Raw genomic sequence first — 23,587 nt, 5'->3', positions numbered from 1 at the left:
CTTGAGCACCCCCAAATATTGAGAAAATTCCTTGTATGTGTCAGGGGAAGAGTTATTTCCACTGGGCTTAGCACCCCCAATAATTTTGAAAAGTTGGCTCCTATGAGGGTAGGGGGTGGAGGATGAGTTAGAGAGAGAGACTAGCTGAGAGAGGAGGAAATGAGTGAGAAAGAGAGAGAGAGAGAGGAGGGTAGAGTGATACATATGAGAGAGGCAAATTCATTGGTGATTAATGTATGTGGGGTGTGGGTGTGTGTGAGAGAGACAGAGAGCGAGAGAGAAACTGGCTGAGGACAGATTTGTGGGCATGAGAAAGAGTGACAGAGACAGACTGATGATAAGTGAAGTCAAAAGGTAAATGCCTCAGGTATAGCTATCAAAGTTATGAAATTGTAACAATTGGCATCCTGCTTTGCCAGGGAAAGGGAGAGGGGACCTGTTGGATTCAGCCAGTGCCATGCTGAGCACATTAAGGGCCTGCTTTACGGAGCTTTATCACATAGACAGGTAATGGGAAAAATTCAAGCCCTAAGGTGTTGTGGCAGATGGTGGGGTGGGGGGGGGGTGCCTACTCCTTCCCATTAAACTTGGTTGGAGACAACAGTGGGAGTAGAAAGAATAGCAAGAAATGTCTTACTGCTGGCTCCTTTGTTTTTGGTTTGGCTGCTATATTCAGAGAAAATTTGTGAAGCCCTGCCTTAAGAAAAGGATAATAAGTGATACAAAATTGGATTTGCAGGGCAAACTATTTATAAGATGCTTGAAATATCCTCCTCCTGATCAAGATGGGAAAGAATAGATTTGGGGAGAGCCAATGAATTTCTTATTTGCATAATTACCCTGCTCATGTCTCATGAGCTACTTTGCTACTGTTTTTCTGTAGTATCCCTGTTCTGCTCCCACCTTTAATACTTTCATTATAGAGTTCTTAAATACATCCTTTTGTGTGGTTAAAAGGAAAGCAATGTACAGCCAGTATAAATGTTTTTACTCAAAGGATTAAATATGTAGTTTAAAAATCCATTCCTACTGAAAACTGCAATTTAGAAGCATGTAAGCTTGAAGCGGTTCTCCAAGGTATCGCTACAGCTGCTGCTGGCTTATATACTCTCCATTTTTAGGTTCAGCTTGTCAATAATGCTGTGCCTATGCATAATCTATTTTTTGTTCCAGTTTTTGAGTCAGGGTAAGGAAGCATACTAATAAGCATATGACCTTCCTTCCTAACCATTACACAAACAAACGTTTCAAATATTTGCAAAAGCAGTTTTCATAAGGCTGCCTAGGAATTAAGCACCATCAGATGTGTCTTACAGGGTTTTTTTCATCAGCACAGCACGTTTTCCGTGAGAAAAATGCCTTTTTATAAAACTGTGCGGTTGTATACTCATATAAAAAGTACACATGACAAAAGATCACAAATACTCTTCCGAGAACCATACGTAGACATTCCTGAGTGCATAGTTTGTGCAGAACAGAGGCAGAGTTGCAACACACATATGCATATTTTGTAATATATGCAGGTATACACTCAAAATGCATGCACAAATTTACACCAACTTCAGAGTAGGTGTTTTTGTGCATGTGATTTTGCACTTATTCCTGTTCTAAGAGGCACTTATGATTATCAGTGTCTCCCCCAAGCAAGGAAACCTTTAATATTGTAAGACTCAAAGAGGGTAGTTATGAAGCTGCATTAAGCACTAATCTGCTTTGTGAGTGTTAAGGGCTCTAGCAATATTTAGGTTACCCCATGTTAAGTATAATGAAATGAAAAACATGAAATGCGTGTAAAGCAACTCATTGCTATGTAAGTACTATAACACAGCTTGTGGTGAACAACAGGTATACACCACAAGCCAAGTTATAGCTGGTAAAATAACCCCAGCAAAATGCTGGAGTTATTTTACCGCCTGGGAGCAACAGAAGGCCAAGCCACAGCCTGATGCTCCTGGGCTGCACCTTAAAGGGGCCAGCAAACATAGGAAGTAATTGTGGCCAAAGTGCCCCTCAACCGCAACTCCCCTTTATGGGCCACCTTTAGTGTTGATCCCCCCCTAAGGCACCTCCCCCTCCCAAAGCCCCCTCCCCAACCTACCTTTGATATTCCCTGGTGTCACCAAGGATTGGCAGGAGCGATCCCCAGTTGCTCTTGCCCTCACTGGAGCCAGGATTCAAAATGGCGCTGGCGATCCCTAATGGTAGTCTAGCAATACTACCACTAGGGTCATGTTCCTGTATAAGGGCATTTTGGCAACATATTGGATTTTGGTGCTGGTAAGGGCAGGAACAACTGGGGATCACTCCTGCATGGCCCACTATATACCAGTGAATTGCAAGGATAGGCTCGGGTGGGAGAGCCTTGGGGAGGGGGGAGTAAAATGCCTTGGGGGGTGGTCTTCCTGTGTGAGAAGGGGAATTTTTTTCAATGCTAAGGAGGGCCCTTTAGGTTAGCGGGTACAGTTGTGGGATGGGGGTGCTACTACAGGGGATTTATGCTTGTGGAAGGTGCTCTGGCCACAACTATTTCTTAAGGATGCCAGCTCCTTTATGATGCGGCCTGGGAACATTGATCATGGCTTAGTGGCCTGATGCTTCCAGGCCAATGGAATAACACTACTTGCAAGATGACTCATAAGTAACATTATTCTTTTTACATGGGAGTCAGCAAATTATGGTACTGAGATACCGCAGGTTGGTGACTCCCATAATAAATCAGGGTGCAACCATGTGTGCTTCTAGATAGTCATTCTTTGTGGCTGACCCTTTTAGCTTCTTTTTAACCATTTTCCTAATTTTATCATAGTCGCTGTTTTGAAAATTAAATGCTGCTATGGTAGATTTCCATAGTGACTTCATTTCAGATATCAGCTCAACTTTGACCTTGTTATGATCACTTTTTCCCAGCAGATCCAACACCGTTACTTCTTGTACCATGCTCTGCATTCCACAAAGCACTAGATCTAAAATAGCTGCCGCTCTTCTTGGATCAGTTGCTCCAAGAAGCAGCCATTTAATACATCTAAGAATTTTACATTCCTAGCACTCCCTGATCTACATTTATGCAGTCAACATTGGGGTAATCAAAATCAGCCTTTATTATAATGTTGCCCAATTTGCAAGCTTTCCTAATTTCTGTAAACATTTCTTCATCTATTTGTTCTGTCCTGGTGGATGGTAGTACAGCCCTTCCAGTATGCTCTTTCTCTTCAAGAATGCCACACTGCACTCTGTTTCATGCAGAATATTTATTTTGTTTGACTCAATTCCCTCTTTAACATGTAGCGCAAACCCCCTTTTTTTCCACCAGGCTATTAGAGCTAAAAGAGCATTCTGGAAAGAATGCTAAAATGATCTGAATGAAGAAAGTAAGAAGCAATATAAGCACTGTGAAGCTAGATGGAAAACATTGATACAGAAGGCTAAAAGAGAATATGAAGAAAGGGAAATGGGACTTGATATACTGCATTTCTGTGGTATTTTGCAACTACATTCAAAGCAGTTTACGTATATACAGGTACTTATTTTGTACCAGGGGCAATGGAGGGTTAAGTGACTTGCCCACAGTCACAAGGAGTTGCAGTGAGAATCAAACTCAGTTCCCCAGGATCAAAGTCCACTGTACTAACCACTAGGCTACTCCTCCCTGAAAAGAGAGGGAGCTATTTTAGATCTAGTGCTATGTGGAATGCAGCAACCCCTAGCAGTAGACTTGCGAAACTATTGCTTTGGGTCATGTTTTCACTTAAGAGGTTTGGTAGTAGACCGGTCTCCCACACTCTGAGCTTTCCTTCTTTGCCCTTATATGATAACATAACCCTTAGTGGTAGTATAGCAAGACTACTGCTAGGGATCACTGGCACCATTATGGATCCTGGCTCTGGTGAAGGCAGGAGTAATTGAGAATTGCTCCTGTCCACCCACTAGACAGAGAAAATTTAAGGGATGGTCAGGGGGCCATAGAGGTTCCAGATGGGAGGCACACAGGAGACTACTAATTTTTAAAGTTGATGGCCCCTTTAAGACATGACCCACCATGGCCCAAAGCTCCAGGGCAGCAGAGTATCCCAGCTTCTAATTGGGTTTATTTCACAGGATATACTGTGGCTGCATTATAGTATTTACATAGTAATGAGCTGCTGTACATGCATTTATACATTTTGCAACTCAGTACTACGTACACCACAGCGACTTAATAATGATAGCCACCCCCCCCCCCCCCCCCGGTCATTATGGTACTGGATCAGTCTCCCTTACTCTGCAGTTTACTGATTGCTTCCACTGCATTGTGGGGTATTCAATTCAAGTTTGTTTATTTATTTATGTTGACATTTGTATCCCGTATTTTCCCAACATGTTTGGTTTCAATGTGTCTTGCAATAAAATCAGAGGATAAAATACAGGCAATTAAAGTAAAAAACCTAGAGCATAAAAGAACTACTATCGATCAAGGCAATAATTAGCAAATGTGAAGCAAGAAATTATTAAGCGGATATTGGAATGCATAGTAACTAACGGTTGTGATCATTAGCTCAAGACTTGTACATTGAAAGAGGTAGGTATTATTTGCTATCAGTGTGAAAGGATTTTCTGAAAAAGAAGGCTTTCAGATGTTTGCAAAATAGAATATAATTACTCATAGATCTTAATTTCTTTGGTAGTGAGTTCCAGTTTTTTGTGCTTAAGAAGGTGAAGCCGGATGAGTACACTGATTGTATCTTAATCGTAGGCAGGTAGGGAAGTGGAGAGCAAGGTAATTACGTGCTCCATTGACCGCATTGCGAAGTGGTAGATCAGTTAGGTTGGTCATTTAATCAGGAGCAAGACCAAAGATAATTCTGTGGACCATTGTACATATCTTGAAAATAATTCTGGCTCTGATTGGGAGACAGTTAAGTTTTTGTAGTAGTGAGCTGGCACTTTTGTATCGTGATTTTCTGTAGATCAGTGTGACTGCTGTGTTTTGGGCTGTTTGTATTCTAGTCAGTAGTTGCACCCTGCAACCAGCATATACTCCATTGCAATAATTGACATATGCTAAGACCATTGTTTAGACTAGCATGCAGAAGATCTCTCTGGGAAAGTAATCTTATTCTTCAGAGCTTCCACATTGAAACATTTTTGATAGTAAATGATAGTTTATGGTCCAGAGTGATTCCTAGTAGTTTCAGGTTTTCAACTATTAGGTGAATAGCTCCGTCTTTGTTGATGTTTGTAAAGTTGTTCCAGTGGGAAGATGTTAAAACATCAGGAACTGGGTTTTTTCTGTGTTGAATTTGAGTTTGGAAAGTGGTGGTCCATGATTCTAAAATGTTTAGACCAGATTTAATTCTGTCCATGATGTCATCAAGTTTGTTGTTGAATGGGATGTAGATTGACACATTATCAGCATTCCAGGAAAGGAATGAAGCTGTTTTTTTTGCTAAAGTACAGGCTAGAGATGTCATCATAATGTTGAATGGGTAGAAGAACATAGTTATATGGCCTACCCCAAGCATGATTCTTGGAAAGGTTTCTGTGCCATGGCCAATGAAGAAAGGGATGAAGGCCTTTTTAAAATGGTCAGTATTGGTAACCACTGGGGGAGTAAGGGGAGGTCATCCCCAATTCCCTCCGGTGGTCATCTGGTCAGTTCAGGCACCTTTTTGAGGCTTGGTAATAAGAAAAAATGGACCAAGTAAAGTCGCCCAAGTGCTCGTCAGGGACGCCCTTCTTTTTTCCATTATTGGTTGAGGACGCCCATGTGTTAGGCACGCCTAAGTCACGCCTTTGCTACGCTTCCGATACGCCCCCATGAACTTTGGTTGTCCCCGCGACGGAAAGCAGTTGAGTATGCCCAAAATCGGCTTTCGATTATGCTGATTTGGGCGACCCTGGTAGAAGGACGCCCATCTCCCGATTTGTGTCGAAAGATGGGCGCCCTTCTCTTTTGAAAATAAGCCTGATTGTGTACCATCCCTGTCTTGTCTCTTCCTCCATAATTTGGGTTGTATGTGATTGAATTTTGCTGTTCCTTTCCTGTCAGAAATTGTATTTCCTTTTCCTCTTATATGTACTTTCCGATTGTAAATCACTTTAAACTGTTATTTAGCAAAGGCGGTATAGCAAATGCAAATAAGCTATAAACTATGTAGCTGAATCAGATATGTTACAGAGAATGTCAACCAAAATGATAAAGGGGATAGAACAGCTCCTCTGTGAGGAAAGGCTAAAGATATTAAAGCGGTTCAGCTTAAAGAAGAGACACGGCTGAGGGGAGATTTGATAGAGGTCTATAAAATAATGAGTGGAGTGAAACAGGTAGATGTGAATTACTTTCCAAAAGGACTAGTGGGTAAGCAATTCTCTAAATTGTACATGAATTCTCTAAACTGTACATTTAAAACAAGTTGGAGAAAATATTTATTCACTCGATGTATAATCAAGCTCTGGAATTTGTTGACAACGAATGTCATAAAAGCTGTTACCATAGCTTTTATGATAGACTTGGGGGAAATACACCGGGGTAGATATTCATCCCACAGCAGTCAGTGGCTTATAAGCCTCTTAAAGCCCTGAACTGAATGAATCCCTAATATTCAATGCAGAGCTATGTCCGGTTCTGGCATTCATTATCTGGTTGTGTGCAGCCACCCGTAAGTTAACAGGACACAGGCCTATATTCAGACCAATGCCTGGTTAGCTTGGCCTTTTTGCTTTCCTATCTTATTTATCTAGCTAGTGGACTGAATATCAGCACTATCTGGTTACATTTTGGCTCTGCCCAGGCTCCTACCTAGACTACCCTGGCACTTACTGGAGAACGCCTGGGAAGTCGCAGGAGAAATTTAGGGGTCCTTTTACTAAGGTGCGCTGAAAATGGCCTGCGCTAGTGTAGGTGCGTGATTTGGGCGCGCAGAGATACATTTTTCTGCGTGCCTGCAAAAAATGCCTTTTTAAAATTTTTCACGAAAATGGACGTGCGGCAAAATCAAAATTGGTGCGTGTCCATTTTGGGTCTGACACCTTACCGCCAGCCATTGACCTAGCGGTAAATCTCATGTGGTAACTGGGCGGTAGTGACGTTTGCATGTAAAATGCCACTTGGCGCGTGTAGTGGATGCGCACCAGAAAATAAAAATTATTTTTCAGACGCGCGTATCGGACGCGTGCCAAAAATGAAATTACTGCAAGAGCCACGTGGTAGCCAACTACATTTTGGCACGCGTAGACGCTTACATGGCTTAGTAAAAGGGCCCCTTAGTGGTACTTAAGTGCTACTACTGAATATTGCTGGATGGCCAGCTCAGCAGGGTTAAGCCAGATAGGAGCTGCTCCTGTCCAGTTAAACACTTTTGAATATCTGGCCCACTGCTTATTTCTGGGAGAAGCAGCATGAAATCTATTACTTTTTTGGGATCCTGCCAGGTACTGGATTGGTCACCATTGGAAACAGGATACTGGGTTTAATGGATCTTCGGTCTGACCTAGTACAGTAATGCTTTTATGTTTATGAGAGTGCACTCTAGTAAAAACACATGAAAAACATTTCATATTTTTCTTTCATTTTCATTTGAAAACAACATGCAGTGACATGGGGAATGTTGCTGATATTTTCCATGACTTCTCAAACAAATGTATATCCCTACTGATGATAACATCAAGTAAATGGTGATCTGACCAAACTGGTGTAGAAAAAAAAGTACATATTATGTTCCTTGCCTGACACATCAGTAAGTGACAGAATTAAATCAAGCACGTAATGAGCAGAATGAGTAGTTGCAAAGTTAATGTGATAAATGTGATTTGAACTTCAGAAGAGTAATCAAAGTGTAAATTAAAACTGACCATTGAAAAGTAACAAAATTGTAAATGACTATATGCAATAAAAAAAATCATCACATTCTCTAGCTCAAATAACAGCACCCCAGTGAGGGATAAATAAGGATTGCCAGTTGGTAAGCTCCCAGAGTAACTAGGATGCAGTCACAACTAAAGAGGATTTTAACCTTTATCCAAGGACAAGCAGAATTTAGTTTCTCACATGTACGTGATATCATCTGACAGAGAACTACCCAGTGTTCTATTATTTTAAGAAGCCTTTGGCAGCGACCCATCACACATGTGCAAGTGCCTTCCTGCTGAGCACAAGCATGCGGGACCAGCAGTCTTTAGTTTTCCATGGAGCAGAGAAGTCACATTTGTGGAGCTCTCCTCAGCTGGCTCAGCATGTCTGCCTATTTTGTCAGTATTTCTTCATTGCCTTCCCTGTGGTACCCTTTTCTTTATATTTTTTTCTTCTGGGTTTCTTTTGGCTCTTTTTTATTTCCCCAGAATTTTGGCAAGTTGAAGCATTGGTATTGGTCTTCCTCGAAGCACAGTGCCATGAGTTCTGGAGCTTTAGCATCACCAGTACCTGAGAAGCATCAGCACTGAGAGATTCACCCTATGCTGTAGTGCTGCCGATGTAGTAGTCTCTCTGCAGCTAGGATCCAGCCTCCTATTTGGCACTGACATCATCTTAGACTGTCTCATACCAGCACCAACCTTGCTTTTACTGACACCTGCCCTTAAGCAACAGTTCCAGGTCATACTGCAGGAGCAGCTGCAATGCCTACTGGAACAGCATGATGCCGAGGCATCATGGGTGCTTATACCACCCACCAAGCTGCTCCAACCCATCTTGGAAACCTGCGCCCTGCCTGTTGAGTGGTCATCAATGCTGGTGCCTCACCGGTCATCGGGGCCAAAGTTGACCAGTGCAGTGACCTCTCTACATCGAGGGAGGAAGCTACCCAAGAGTCTAGATGGGGATCTATACCTTGGTGCCCTTCTTGGGAGCCCGGACCATTTTCCAGCAGTCTGAGGCAGGCACAGATACAGACACCCCATGATGAGAATTTTGCTGAGTCTGAGATGGACCATTCCTGGGTATCTGACAAAGAGCCAGAAGACTTCTTGGAGGTGAGATCCACTAGCCTTCTGTCTGATCCCTCCCCTCCACTGGAGAGAAAGAGATCTCCCCTGAGGAACTCTCCTTTGTCAACCTTTTAGAGGAAATGGAAGAGGCCATTCCATTTAAGTTGAAGATGCATAACAAGTCCAGAGCAGCGCTCCTAACCATCCTCAATTATGATTCACCCACCAAAAGAAACTGGGATTGTGCCTGTTCACAATGTCCTGAAGGATGTGCAGATGAGGAATTGTGAAAACCCTCTCTGTGCAGGTAGCCCCTAGACAAGCAGATTCCAAATATAGGGTCCAAAAGGCTCCTGGTTTCAAAAAGGAACAGGAATCTAAGTGTCATCATTGATGATACATTGAAACCCTCTGCTCAGTGTATGGTGGTGGCCAAGAAAGCAAATAGAATGTTAGGTATTATTAGAAAAGGAATGGAAAACAAAAATGAGGACATTATAATGCCTTTCTATCACTCCATTATGGAACCGCACCTCAAATACTCTGTGCAATTCTGGTCACTGCCTCTAAAAAAGATATAGTGGAATTAGGAGCTGCCCCTGGCCAGTTAAATAGTGATGAATATCAGGCCCAACGGCAAATCTTTTCATTTCTCACATACTTTTCTAATACTGGCCAATTATCCCTCAAATTATGTTGATACATTATACATAGATCCAGAGATAGCATGACACCTAAATATATCAGACTATTATTGGCCAGGTGTATGGATAAAGAAGGCAGAGATATCTGCAAACCCTTATCCCCCAACAGCTTGGATTTATCATAATTAATTTTCAGCCCCAACAAACTTCCAAAAGATCCTATAATGTCCATAATCTTACCCAGGTCAGATTTAGGATTCCCCAGAAAATGGAACATATCATCCGCAAACAGATGAACGTGTTGTTCTCACTTTCCTAAACGTATACCCTGCACATCTCGGGTCCCAGGGTTAAAATGAATAATAGAGAGGAAAAGGGACAACCTTGTTGGGTACCTCTCTGTAACATGAAAACCTCTGTCAAGGATCCATTACCAACAATTGTGCCTCCAGGTGTGCATACAGTAGTCAGATTCATGAGCAAAAGGTGGCTCTCATCCCATATCTCCCTAATATCCAATACAGATAAATCCAGTTGACCCTATAAAAGTCTTTTTCTGCATCTAGACTCAATAAGGCAGCTGTATCAGTGCCAGGTGCTGATAGGGTCAATATAGCCTGTATAGCAACCTGGCACAAACCCCTGGTCATGAACCAGATGAGGCAAGATCTTATTCAATCGAGTGGCCAACTTTAGGTCTTGATTTATCAGAGAAATAGGGCGATAGGAGATCACCTTCTCTAAATCTTTCCTAGCTTTAGGCAGCACATAGGCCCTATTTTGCTGTCTCCCTACCAGTTGTTCCTGATACACCTTCTGCAGTACTGGGGACACCAAATCAGGTAGTATCTTGTAAAATTCTGGCCCATATCTATCTGGCCCTGGTGCAGTTTGAGAGTTGCAATAATCTGCAGTAATTAGGGATTCCAGAGACATCAATATGATCTCTCCCCAGATCACAATTTTGGCTGCTTCCGAAAGCATAACATTACTGATGCCTTCCACATTATTAAGAGGTCATTTTTCTAAGCTGTGGAAAGCAATAAGATGTGCTTACCGAAGGTTTAAATGTGTGTGGGCTATCCACGTGCTAAAAATTAGTTTTTTATTTTTTAGCACTGAGAGTGGAAAGTAGGGATGCTCTTTGCTAATTGGCTACATTGCTGTGTGTTAACCAGTTAGTGTGTAAGCCCTTACTGCCTACAAAGTAGATGCCGGTAAATGCTTATGTACCAATGGCCATTCACTAATGGGAAAAAGCTCGTAGCCATTATTGCTGAAATGGAAAAATCAGCCATTTCCTGGCAGCACTAAAAGTGGCCTTAGAATGCAGGAAAGACCCGCTCTGGGGATAGCACAGGCCACTTTTTAGCGCTGCTTAATAAAAGGGCCTTAAGAGATATATAGTCCTATAAGGATTTTCTCAAGAAAGCAGCAAATTTAGGGTTTTTGTATAAAAGAAGGTTAAATTTCCAGATTATATTCTGCTTCTGATCAAACAGCTGTAGCACTATGTCCACTGAGGGTTCAATATTAATCTAGGATAACTGCAAAAAACTACTCAATGGCAGCAGAATATAATCCAGCCTAATATATACCTGATGAAGATTCAAAAAATAAGTAAACTCAGTTCCTCTTGGATGCAAAATTCTCCAGGTATCTAGCAGGCCCAACTGCTTCAGTAAAGAATTCACCCCATTATCTCCAAAATTTGTTAAAGATGGCTTTGGGGGTTTATAATCAATTATGGGGTCTGCTGTAATCTTAAAATCACCTCTTATGATTGGTTGATGGTCAGCATATTGCATCACCAAATCCATCAACTTGGAGAAAAATTTATGATTGTACACATTAGGAGCATAGAGGCTACAAAAAAGATATTTATTACCCAAACGTTCACCGAGCACCGCAATGGTTCTACACTGGGGATCCTTATTAACTTTGTGTGACAGCCAATCTAGGCCTTTCTTAAATAGTATAGCCATTCCTTTTTGTAACCCATTGAAAGCAGAAGCTACAACTTCCCCTACCATATACCTCCACAATTTCAAATGTTCTAAATCTGAGAGATGTATTTCTTGTAGCAGGGTGATATCTGTTCTTCTTTTTTTAAGGTAAGGAAGAATTTTGGTTTGTTTAACAGGTGAATGAACCCCATTAACATTAAAAGAGACTATCTTGATTTCAGCCATAATCTCAAGCAAACATTCTTCCACACAAGTTCAAAATATTCCAGAGTACTGGACCCCAGCCTGCCATACCCCACCCCATTTCTTACAGCTCACAAACCACACTCAACCTCTAATATCATTGCCCTGAGTATCAGTCCACCCTGCCAAAGGTGGAAGAGCCCACTCCCACCCCAAATCCCCATCCCAACATACACAAAAGCCACACATACCAAATCCTTCCCACAACAGCACCCATTTCCACCCTTACCCTTCCCCCCTACAGCACCACTCCCCATCACTGATACCCACAGATCCCTGACTGTCCCCCTGCCACACGAAAGGTCCATACGCAGACAATAGGACGGCATGCACCACCTCTCTGCAACAGCCATGGCTAGAATCCTCCAACAGACTAGTCCCCCCACATTCACAACATAGTAACATAGTAAATAACGACAGATAAAGACCTGAACGGTCCATCCAATCTGCCCAACAAGATAAACTCATTTTACTTGGTATGTGAAACTTTATATGTATACACAAATTTGATTTGTCCTTGCTATTCTCAGGGCACAGAACGTAGAAGTCTGCCCAGCTCTGTTCTTGTACTAAAAGTTCGGAAGATAATGTTGAAGCCCCTTAAAATTTACATTCCAGCCCATCCATATCTATTCAGTTACGATCAGGGCGTAGACTGTAGAAGTCTTCTCAGCTCCCGTTTTGTTTCCCAATTACCGGTGTTGCCACACAAGCACCACTAAGACTCCATGGATCTATTCCTTCTAAACAGGATTCCTTTGTGTTTATCCCACGCACGTTTGAATTTCATTACTATTTTCATCTCCACCACCTCCTGTGGGAGGGCATTCCACTTATCTACCACACTTTTTGTGAAAAAATACTTCCTGACATTACTGCTGAAGTCTGTCCCCCTTCAACCTCGATTCAAATCCTCTCATTCTGCTACCTTCCTGTCTCCAGAAAAGATTTGTTTGCAGATTAACACCTTTCAAATATTTGAAAGTCTGTAACATGTCACCCCTGTTTCTCCTTTCCTCCAAGGTATACATGTTCAGGTCGGCATGTCTCTCGTATGGTTTGCAACGCAAATCCAATACCATTTTTGTAGCTTTTCTTTGCACTACTTCCAGTATTTTTGCATCTTTAGCAAGATATGGCCTCCAAAACTGAACACAGTACTCCAAGTGGGGCCTCACCAACGACTTGTAGAGGGGCATCAACACAAAGAGTCCAGAAATCCAAAACTGAGAGCACGTTTCAAGGAGCACTGAAATGAATCTAGAAAGAAGTGGTCCACCACCATCCAACAGCACATGTGTCCCCACGCCAAGGCAACACCCAGAAAAACTAGAAATCCATAAGGAACAGAACAAGGATCAAACTGGTCAGTGAGCCTCCATAGATCAAAATTGAAAACAGTAACTTTGCCAGTCTGTTTCAAGAACATCCACTCTCTCACATAGGAAAACACAGTTGCATAAGGTTTCAGCCACTCCTAGTCCTGCAAGCAAAATCAGCACTACAGAGTCCTTGTTAATTCTCCTGATAAGCAACAACATTCATCTCACCAAGAGCAGTCACAAAATCTTTCAGATACTGCATGGTGTCACATTGGCACACTCTGCCATTATGGAAAATGTTTACCTTCGCCGGGTACTGCACCATGAAACAAATATCATGGTTGACCAACTGTGTGCAGTATAGTACCACAGTGCACCTTTGTACCACCGCCTGAGCAGAAAAGTCCTCAAAGAGCAGCACCTTTTGGTTGTGAATCTTCACCTGATGTACAGAGCAATAAGCTCTAAGAATGGCAGACTTGTTAGCATAGTTCAAAAGATGAGTAATCACCACTCGAGGTCTGCTTTATCATGCACTTTTGGGCCTAGGTAGTGTGCCCACTCCACCTGAAAATGTCTTACTCTCCTATAGACCAAGACCATGACGAAGCTCGGTTTCACAAATTGTAACTAAATCTTTGTCCACAGTATCCTCTGGCAAACCAACTAGCTGTATATTATTTCTACAACTACAATTTTCATAGTCCTCTAACCATTCATGGAGCATAACATTTTGTGTGTGCAGATAGTCCACCTGTTGCTGAAGGCTTCCCACAGCTGTTTCTTGTGCCATAATTCCGTGCTCCGTAGCAGCAATCTATCTTGGAGGCCTGAGCTGTTAGTTTCCTTCATTTCATGAAGCGTGGATTAAAGTTGTGACATTTTATCTTCCAGCATTGCCTTGAAGTACTGGGTAAGATGATGCTCTACCTCCTTTGGCATGCGGCTTGTCGATAGTCCCTTTCCTAGATTTACAGGATATACCTGCTGTACCCAAGTTCATTTTTCACCACCAAGATATGCTCCATGATCTCCGCCACAGGATACTCCATCAAAGAAAGGTAGAATAATGTCTTTGAAGCCTAAATGCTATTTAGTGGAGGAAAGGCCAGGGGCTCCCGCGGGGTACATAACACTCACACGGTGGTCATCACACCACCCTTACAAGTGATTCACATCAACTCGTAAGAACATAAGTGTTGCCATATTAAGTGTCCTGTTTGGTATTCATCAAAATTGCTTAATCTAAAGAAGAAATGCAGAGTGGAATAAAACTTTTTTAGATACAGACAAAGAAAATTGGCGAAGACATAAATATTTATAAATGCAACTTAAATATGCTAAAAAAGCACACTATTCATCAACAATTGGAGAGAACACATTAGACTTTAAAAAGACATATCAAATTTCTAATAAATTGATGCAATCTTCTCATTTATTAGAGGAACATTCTAGTACTCCATCAGCGTTATTTTTTAAAACAAAGATAGAGAAACTGAGAACTTCTTTAACAGAAGCAGATTGGTATTCTTATGAATATGAGGATAATAATATTAAGAACACAGGAGGTGCAATTTCTGATAGAATATGGCTCTCATTTGTGATACCCCAAGAAAGAAATAGAATTGATTCCTTATTTGCGTAAGTTTTCTGCTCTATATTTTAATAATGACATTTTATATGTCCGCTGCTTTTGACTTAGTACACCATGATATTTTGTTGACGTTATTGGATTTCTATGGAAATAGGTAATGTTCTTCGTTGACTGGAGGGATTTCTTAAGTCTCGACCATACCAAGTAAAGAAAGCAGATCTTTGTTCTTCACATTGGATTTCAGATTGTGGAGTTTTGCAGGGATCTCTACTTTCTCTGCCTATGTATATACTCTGTCATTTTGTTCTTTATAATAGTTTCTACCATGTTGCCCAGTGCCGTGAGCAGGCTCACTGGTCAATAATTTCCTGGGTCACCTCTGGAACCCTTTTTAAAAATTGGCATTACATTGGCCACCCTCCAATCTTCCAGTAACCTGCTTGATTTTAATGATAAGTTGCATATTACTAATAATAGTTCTTCAAGTTCATTTTTTAGTTCTGGCAGTACTCTGGGATGTATATCATTCGGTCCAGGCAATTTGGGACTCTTCAGTTTGTCAAATTGCCCCATTACGTCTTTCAGGTTTACAGAGATTTGTTTCAGTTCCACCAACTCATCACCATTAAATTATATTTCTGGCACAGGTATCTCCCCCATATCTTCCTTAGTGAAGACCAAAATAAAGAATTAATTTAGTCCCTCCGCTATGGCCTTTTCTTCCCTGAGTGTCCCTTTTTTCCCTTGGTCATCAAATGGTCCAACTGATTCTTTTACTGGCTTCTTGCTTCTAATTTACCTAATTAAGACTTTTATTTATTTATTTTGTTTTATTCTCCTTAGTTTATCATAGCCTCCTTTTTTGTTTTTCCTGTGTACTTAACTCCATTTATTAAATCAAATCTGATCATGCTATGATCAGTCTTGTCAAGTGGCCCCAGACAGGGCAAATGAGAGACTCCACCAGGCACGGGACAAAAAAAGCCCCCCACTCACTGCTGCCGCCGGCCCTGCTGCTGACTCCCCTGCCACGTTTAGTATTTCTCTTCTTTCTCTCCTCCCCTCGGCAGTGTTCCAACTGCGGGCAGCATCAACAAAGAAGCAACTTACCTCTGCCTTGCCTCAGACATGTTTTCTCTGCTGTGTATCCCACCTGTACGGACACAGAAAGTTACGTCAAAGGAGGTGAGACAAAGCAGAGGGAACACGTCCAAAGCCATCTGGAGGCAGGTTGCTTTCCTTTTTAATGCTGCCATTAGCTTCCAGAAACACTAATGAAGGTAGGACACTTATGGTCGGGCGCCTTGTGGAGGTCTGGCCTGGGGGAAGTTTGCCCCCCCCACCCCCCTCTTGGCAACTCTGGCCGCAGAACTGTTATCTCTCACAACAGATCTTGCACTTCATTAAGGACTAGATCTAGAATTGCTACCCCTTTTATTGATTCCTGAATCTGCTGTTCCATAACGATCTTTATCTCCCTTGCAATCCCCAATGTTACATTTATCCAGTCAATATTGGAGTAACTGAAGTTACCCATTATTATTGTATTACCCAGTTTGTTAGCCTCCCTAATTTCTGTTATCATTTCTGCTTCTGTCCGTTCATTCTAGCCAGATGGGCAGTAATATTTATTTGTTCAATGTGGCTTACAATAAACAGTATAGGATACATAACAATGAATAATGCATATCATTTTCCTCTTTACACACGGAATTTCTATCCATAAGGATTTTAAGGTGTATTATGTGTCCTGCAGAACTTTTAGCCTGTCTGATTCAAGGCCCTCTTTAGCATATAATGCTACCCCTCCACCAATTCAATCCACCCTATCACTTCAATAAGATTTGTACCCTGTTCTTTCTTTCCCTCTTAGACTAAAGGAGAGGCACTTCTTATTTTGTTTTCTTTTTAGCCTTAGATGCTTTGTGGACGATGATACCATAAGCAGTCAGATTAAATTGCCATGTTGTTTTTCATATTGAAACTTTAGCAAATACAAACCATCTGAATCCAGTTAAGCCTGTTAGTGTTCATATAGGGGGAGATTCTAATGATGGCACCTGGAAAATCTGCGCAGAAATAATTTTCGCCTAAGCAGATTCTATAAGATTTAGGTGCGGTATATAGAATACGCTTAGTTGATATCCCAGCGTCTAAAACTACGTGCATCCAGTGACACCAACGAAAAGGTGGCATAAATCCCTGCATGTAGATTTATGCAGACTGGCTATATAACAATCCAGCTTCTTTTTGAAAGTGATAGCTGGCCATCTTCCGACACAAATCGGGAGATGGCCGGCCATCTCCTAAAACCGGCCAAATCGGTATAATCGAAAGCCGATTTTTGGACACACTTGCCGGCATTCCGTCGCGGAGGCGGCTTAACTTCAAGGGGGCGTGTCGGCAGGGTAGTGAAGGCGGGATGTGGACGTGCTTACGAGATGGCCGGCTTCAGCTGATAATGGAAAAAAGAAAACTGGCGATGATGAGCATTTGGCCGGTTTTACTTGGTCTATTTATTTTCACGACCAAGTCTCAAAAAGATGCCCAAACTGACCAGATGACCACCGGAAGTAATCTGGGATGACCTCCCCATACTCCTCCAGTGGTCACCAACCCCCTCCCACCCAAAAAAAAACTTTAAAACATTTCCTTCCTAGGAGGGGAAGCCAGTCGGCCAGCTCGTAAAAAAAAAAAGGATCTTGCTGATCAGTTATGTTATGACTTACTTGTTCTGGAGTGCTGTATTTTGTGATACTGTTTTGAGAAATGTTCAAGAAAGACTTCATACAAATGAAAAAAGTCCCTGCTGTGCATTTTCCCTTGATGGTCGTCCCTGACGTGCACTTTCCTTAATAGCCATCTTTCTCTTGATGGCCGTCTTTCTCCCAAACAGGGAAATCAAAACAGTTTTTGTTCACAGTTTTTTTTAGTAGTAACAGTGGGATTTGAACCAGCCACCTCTGCATTACAAGAGCCATGATGTAACCACTTGGCCACAGCTCCACTTACTTGGCTGTCCCTCCCTTTTGATTATACCCCTTCAGGTCTCTCTCAGCCAATCACAGTGCGTTAAGCTGTCTGTGAGTGGCTGAGAGAGACCTGGAGGGGTATAATCAAAAGGGAGGGACACCCAAGTAAGTGGAGCTGTGGCCAAGTGGTTACATCACTGCACTGCAGGGACTTTTTTCATTTGTATGAAGTCTTTCTTGAACATTTCTCAAAACAGTATCACAAAATACAGCACTCCTGAACAAGTAAGTCACAACATAACTCAGCAAGATCTAAACATCCAGAAGTACCAGTGCACTACGAATGCTGGCCCCTCCCACGGCCAAATGCCTTGGATTTGGCCGGGTTTGAGATGACCGGTTCCAGTTTCCATTATCGCTGAAAAACAAAGTCGGCCATCTCAAACCCGGCGATCTTTGGCTTTTAGCCGCCCCCAACCGTATTATCGAAACAAAAGTTGGCTGGCCATCTTTTTCGATAATACGGTTCCGGCCAGCTGTTGCGGCGCCGCCAAAATAGATCTCCGGCAATCGATTTCGCCGGCGCCGTTTGATTATGCCCCTCTATGTGTGCAAATTTGGGAATGCACGCAAAACACCCACTTCTTTGCCCATAGCCATGCCCCTTTTGAACTGCGTGCTTTAGAATTTAGGTGCAGTTCATTACAGCATACGCTTAGCAAGTAATGCATGTAAATTCTAATTATTGCCAATTAGTGCTTATTATTGTTTGTTAATATGCTGATATATAGAATCCAGCAGATAATTCGTCAATTATTATCACAGGTTGTTTTTGTCACTATATATGAATAAGACTGGTCAGTACATAGGGAAGGCAATTATTTCTATTTATCCCGAGCAAAGGGTTTTTATAAAACTGTTTACCCTATTTGTGAATAAAAGAGTGTGTGTCTTGTCATCTCATAAGAAATTGTACAGCTCCCTTTTGTATAGGACATCAAGGTAAGAACTGAGACATTTATACTGGTACATTCACAGTTTCCTCTATACTTCTAAAAGGCTTTGTTGAGCACTGAGGGTCCTGTTTACTAAACTGTGCTAAAGGCGTGCTAGTGTTTTTAGCACTCACTAATGCTAATGACACCCATAGGAATATATGGGTGTCTCTAGCTTTAGTGTGCCCTACTTTTTAGCATGCAATAAAAGTGCTAGTGCACCTTAGTAAACAGAGTCCTGAGACTTTTGTAAAATATATATAAGGATGCTGTCTTGAGCTCCAACATAGATGGGAGTTGGAATTGTTCTGTCATGATGAAATTGATTGGCTAACCTTTTGGTCTAAATCCAATAGACCCACTTTCTCTGCTGGTGTAACACAATCATCATTTTTTGTTCTTCATAGAGCTTATTGGACTCCTTTCAAAGTGTCTAAACTAACCAGATCAACATCTCCTCCAAAATGTTGGTCTTGTTCTGCTCCTGTTGGTCACCTGAAGCATCTACTCTTTGAATGTTCCCATGTGTCCACCTACTGGAAATTAATATGGAAAAGAATATGTTCAGTAATTCCTTTCTCCTCGCCTGTCGGTTTGACATATGATGTGATAATACTTCGTTCTTCAACCCCTAAACTTACACTTGAGGATCAATATCAAAAACGTTTTGATATAATGATGGCTCTAGCCACTCATCTTACAGTATTTCATTGGAAACAATAATTTGCATTTGAACTTTTGTGAATGGTGGAGTCATCTTTGTACTATTAGAAACTATGAAGAATCTGCAGCTTTTAAATTTCATCAAGTGCCTACTTTTAAGAAGCATTGGGCTCCTTTTGATCATTACATCAAAACATCAGCATCTCCTAGAGATTAGATTTTTATATTTATACTTAAATTGTCACATTTATCTATATGTAATGCATTTGGTTTTGTTGTTGTATGTTATATTGGTTTACATTTTCTTGAAAACTCAATAAAAAGGATTAAAAAAAAAAAAAGGATTTATTTACTGACTTTTTGAAGGAATTCACTCAAAGCAGTGTACAGTAAGAATATATCAAACATGAGCAATAGGCAATTACAGCAGTAAAAATATTCAAATAACAATACAAAGTAAAGCGTCAATCAGTGTTTTTAACAGCATTTATCAAGCAATAATGAGCACTAATTGGCAATAATTAGAATTTATGCACATAACTTGCTAAGCGTATTTTGTAATGAACTGCACCTAAATTCTGATGTGCTCAGTTCAAAAGGGGCATGGCCATGAGCAGGGAAGTAGGTGTTTCATGGGCTTCCCCAAATTTACGCACATTGTTTTAGAATATGGCCCAGTCTGCGTAAATCTACATGCAGGGATTTATGCCACATTGTTGTTGGTGTAAATGGAGGTGTGTAGTTTTAGGTGTTGGGATATCAACTAAGAGTATTCTATATACTGCGCCTAAATCTTATAGAATTTGCTTAAGTGGAAATGTTTTCTGTGCAGATTTTTTAAACACCATGTATAGAATCTGACCTATTAAGCCTGAAGATAGTGCACTGTTGAATGCTCCTATTACACCTAGTGAGGTAGAGTGGGCCTCTTGCTAAGGTACCCGGCCCAAATGGTTTTTGTGCTAAGCTTTATAAGATCATGGTTGAGGAAGTGGTCAGTGATCATGGGTCAGTAGTGGACACAGAATCATTGCCTGAGTATCTTAATGTAGCCCAAATTATTGTTTTGCTGAAATCGGGCCAAGATCTGGAAGTCCCAGAATCATATCACCCAATTTCACTTCAGAACTACAAGGTTAAGCTTCTGGCTAAACTCATGGCTAACCGACTTGCAAACATTTTGCCTTCAGTGATTCATGACTCACAAGTGGGCTTTGTCAAAACTAGAACAATTTCTAAAAATGTAAGGAGAATATTATGTCTTTGGAATATAGGCAACACATTGGGAACCCCTCCTTATTGATTAGTTTTGATGTGGAAAAAGTATTAGAGTACACTGGGATTTCATGTATGCTACTCTACACAGATATGGCATCACTGGCTGCTTCCTTTCTATGATTCAAACACTTTATACATCACCACAGGCTACACTCATGGTTAATCGTCTGCACTCAGCTAAATTTTCAATAAGTCGGGGACACAACAAGGTTACTCGCTCTTGACTTTACTTTTTATTCTCACACTAGACCCTCTGGTCAGGGAAATTCATTCTCATCTGGAAATTGAAGGTCTATATATTGGTTCCCAGACATTTAAGGTAAAAGCTTTTGCAGATGACCTACTTGTTCATTTATTTAACCCACAACGCTCATTAGCTGCGCTTTTAGGTTTTTTTTAGCAATATGAAGGCTATGCGTGTTTTCGACTAAATGTCCAGAAGTCGGAAGCACTACCCTCTTCCCCATTAGTGAAATGACAATGGGAGGGAGTGTTCCCTTTACAATGGGCACAGCAGTTCTTTAAATATTTGTGTATTCAGTTATCACTCTCCACTAAAGACCTTTATCGTTTAAATATTACAAAATTGATTACTGCTATGGAATGACAATTAACTCAATGGATGGAGCTACCACTCTTCTTAATAGGTAGAATTAGTCTTATACACATGATTATTTTTCTTAAATGGCTATATATGTTGCAAGCATTGCCACTGCGGCTGCTGCAGAAAGATCTGAGATGAATCAATTCATTATTGTCCAAATTCTGTTGAGCTAAATAGAAACTGGAATTTAAATTTTCCTTTTTGCTAGGGAGTTGGATGCAGGGTGGACTGGGTCTGCCAAGTTTACTCTTATACAGTCTTTCCTACTTATTGAGACATATTGACGATTTACTTTTCAATACTGAGTGCTATACTCCTCTGGCATTAGAAAAAACTTATTATGTCCCCTACCATATCTTTTCACATTTGCAGGCCTCTGTCAAGTAAGTGCCCTCTTGGCTTCCAGTCTTTTGTTGCACCCATTGAGAGTGGCTTGGAAAAATTTGATTTCCAGGTTAGGGGGACTTCCCTCCATTACTGATTTGCTTTCTGTCAGAGGTAATGTTGAATTTAATCCAGGTATGGACAATATGACATTTTTAGCTTGGGAAACTGCAAACATTATTTTGTTGGAACACATCTTTGTAGGAGATAAATCTCTTATCCCCTTTGAGGAACTCCAATTACATATAGGAGAGCACTGGGGGAACAGATTTGCCTATTCAGAATTCTTTCCATGAAATATCGGAGGAGGAGATCTTAATCTCAGGATCACATAAAGTGCTTGCTAAATTGGAGGTTGATAAAAATATGAGTGAGGTTAGGCATATGTGGAAATGTGATATTGGTCAAGTTTTGGAAGATTGAGTGTTACTTGATAACATTAAAGATATTCTAGGATTAGCTTCCCATGCTGACCTTAGAGAACGCTATTTTTGTAGTTTACATGGAGCCTATTTTATCCAAGTATAATTATACAAGTCTGGTTGACCACAACCCCCTGGCTGTGGTAAATGTGGTAAACGATATCACTTTGTTTCATTCCTTCTGGGCTTGTCCTCATATTAGGCAGTTTTGGAATGTCATAGTCCAATATGTCTCTGCTCTAACAGGTAAAACTCTGTTAAATTTGCCCGTAAATCTTCTCCTGGGCAAAGCAGTGACTAATAGAAGGAGCTCTAGAGGGGATACCTTACTAATTTGTAAACTGTGCCTAATAGCCTGAAAATATATTTTACAGTTGTGGACAACTACTGAACCACCTGCCTATTGGAAATGGCATAATTAGGTTCACCAACTGCTTGTTTGGGAGGCTCGGGAGGCACATAGCTCTTTCAGATGTAAGACATGTTTGACACCATGGGGTAGGAGTCTTCTTTTGGATACCTTATAGTCTGTTTGATGTGGAGCACAATGTTACTCAGTTCTAAGCTTGCAATGTCCTCTGTCTCTTTCTGCTTTACCTTTTCTTTTTGGTCACTGAAAGCCATAAGAAACCAGGCTAACAGTGATTCAATGCTTGCTTTGGTATAGGATTGGGGGAGGGAGGGGGAATACATTTGAGATGGTGAACCTTATTTGTTTGTTGCTCTTCGTTAATGTTGCAGGAACTATTTTCTTTATACTTTTGCATTTGGAATGTCTATGCTGTATTCTGTTTGGTTATTGACTCACCGATAAAATTGTTTAACTCTAAAGTACTCATTTTGCCCAGGACTTTACATGATAAATTAATGGAGTATTTGTCTTCTATATCCCATTGTTTGTTTCTGGCGCCTCCACCCCTATCCCCCCAAAATTGCAGCTTCACTACTTAATTAGTGGCATTTAGCCTTTGTAAGCTGGGACCAGCTAGACATGTAAGAGCTGGAAGTTACATGTGGAAGTTTTTGCCATTCTTTTTGTTCACACGTAAATTAGTAAAATAGCTGCTCTAATCGTACTTACTTGCAAATACACATGCACTCCTGCACCACCTCCCATGTATTTTGCAAATGCTCTGTATTTGGCAGAGCCTTTTATAATATACTGCCAGAATTGAGCACATCACAGCCATTGTTTAAATTTTGCTCTGTAGGATAACAGTAGCCAGTGCATTTTAGCAGGAAGGATGTGATATGGGCATGCCACTTGCAACGTTCTATCAGTTGTGCTGTGGCATCGTGAATAAATTGGAATTGGTTCAAACTCTATGAAGTTAGACTAATGTGCTGGGCATTATACTAATCTAGCTGTGATATCACAACATGGACCCATTTTAGTTGCTGTGGTGTGATAGCATCCTTTCAGTTTAGTTTTTGGACACTTCATTTGTTCCAAAATTTGAAAGCTAATTGCTCCAGCAGATTACTGTCAGCCAGCATACTACTGCTACTACTAATCATTTCTATAGTGCTACTAGACATATGCAGCGGTGTATACACTATATGCAGGTACTTTCTCTGTCCCTAGAGGGCTCACAATCTAA

At 41.1% G+C, this 23,587-nt stretch overlaps 1 protein-coding gene across 1 annotated transcript in view; it reads left to right on the top strand.

The window, feature by feature from the left end:
* Positions 1-23,587, top strand: part of ADCY2 (adenylate cyclase 2) — an 812,163-nt gene that overhangs the window by 253,215 nt on the left and 535,361 nt on the right. The gene's annotated exons all lie outside the window — the stretch shown is intronic.

Source organism: Microcaecilia unicolor, chromosome 1, assembly GCF_901765095.1.
Source record: "Microcaecilia unicolor chromosome 1, aMicUni1.1, whole genome shotgun sequence".
Lineage (NCBI taxonomy): Eukaryota > Metazoa > Chordata > Amphibia > Gymnophiona > Siphonopidae > Microcaecilia > Microcaecilia unicolor.
This window is presented reverse-complemented; position numbering and strand designations above follow the sequence as displayed.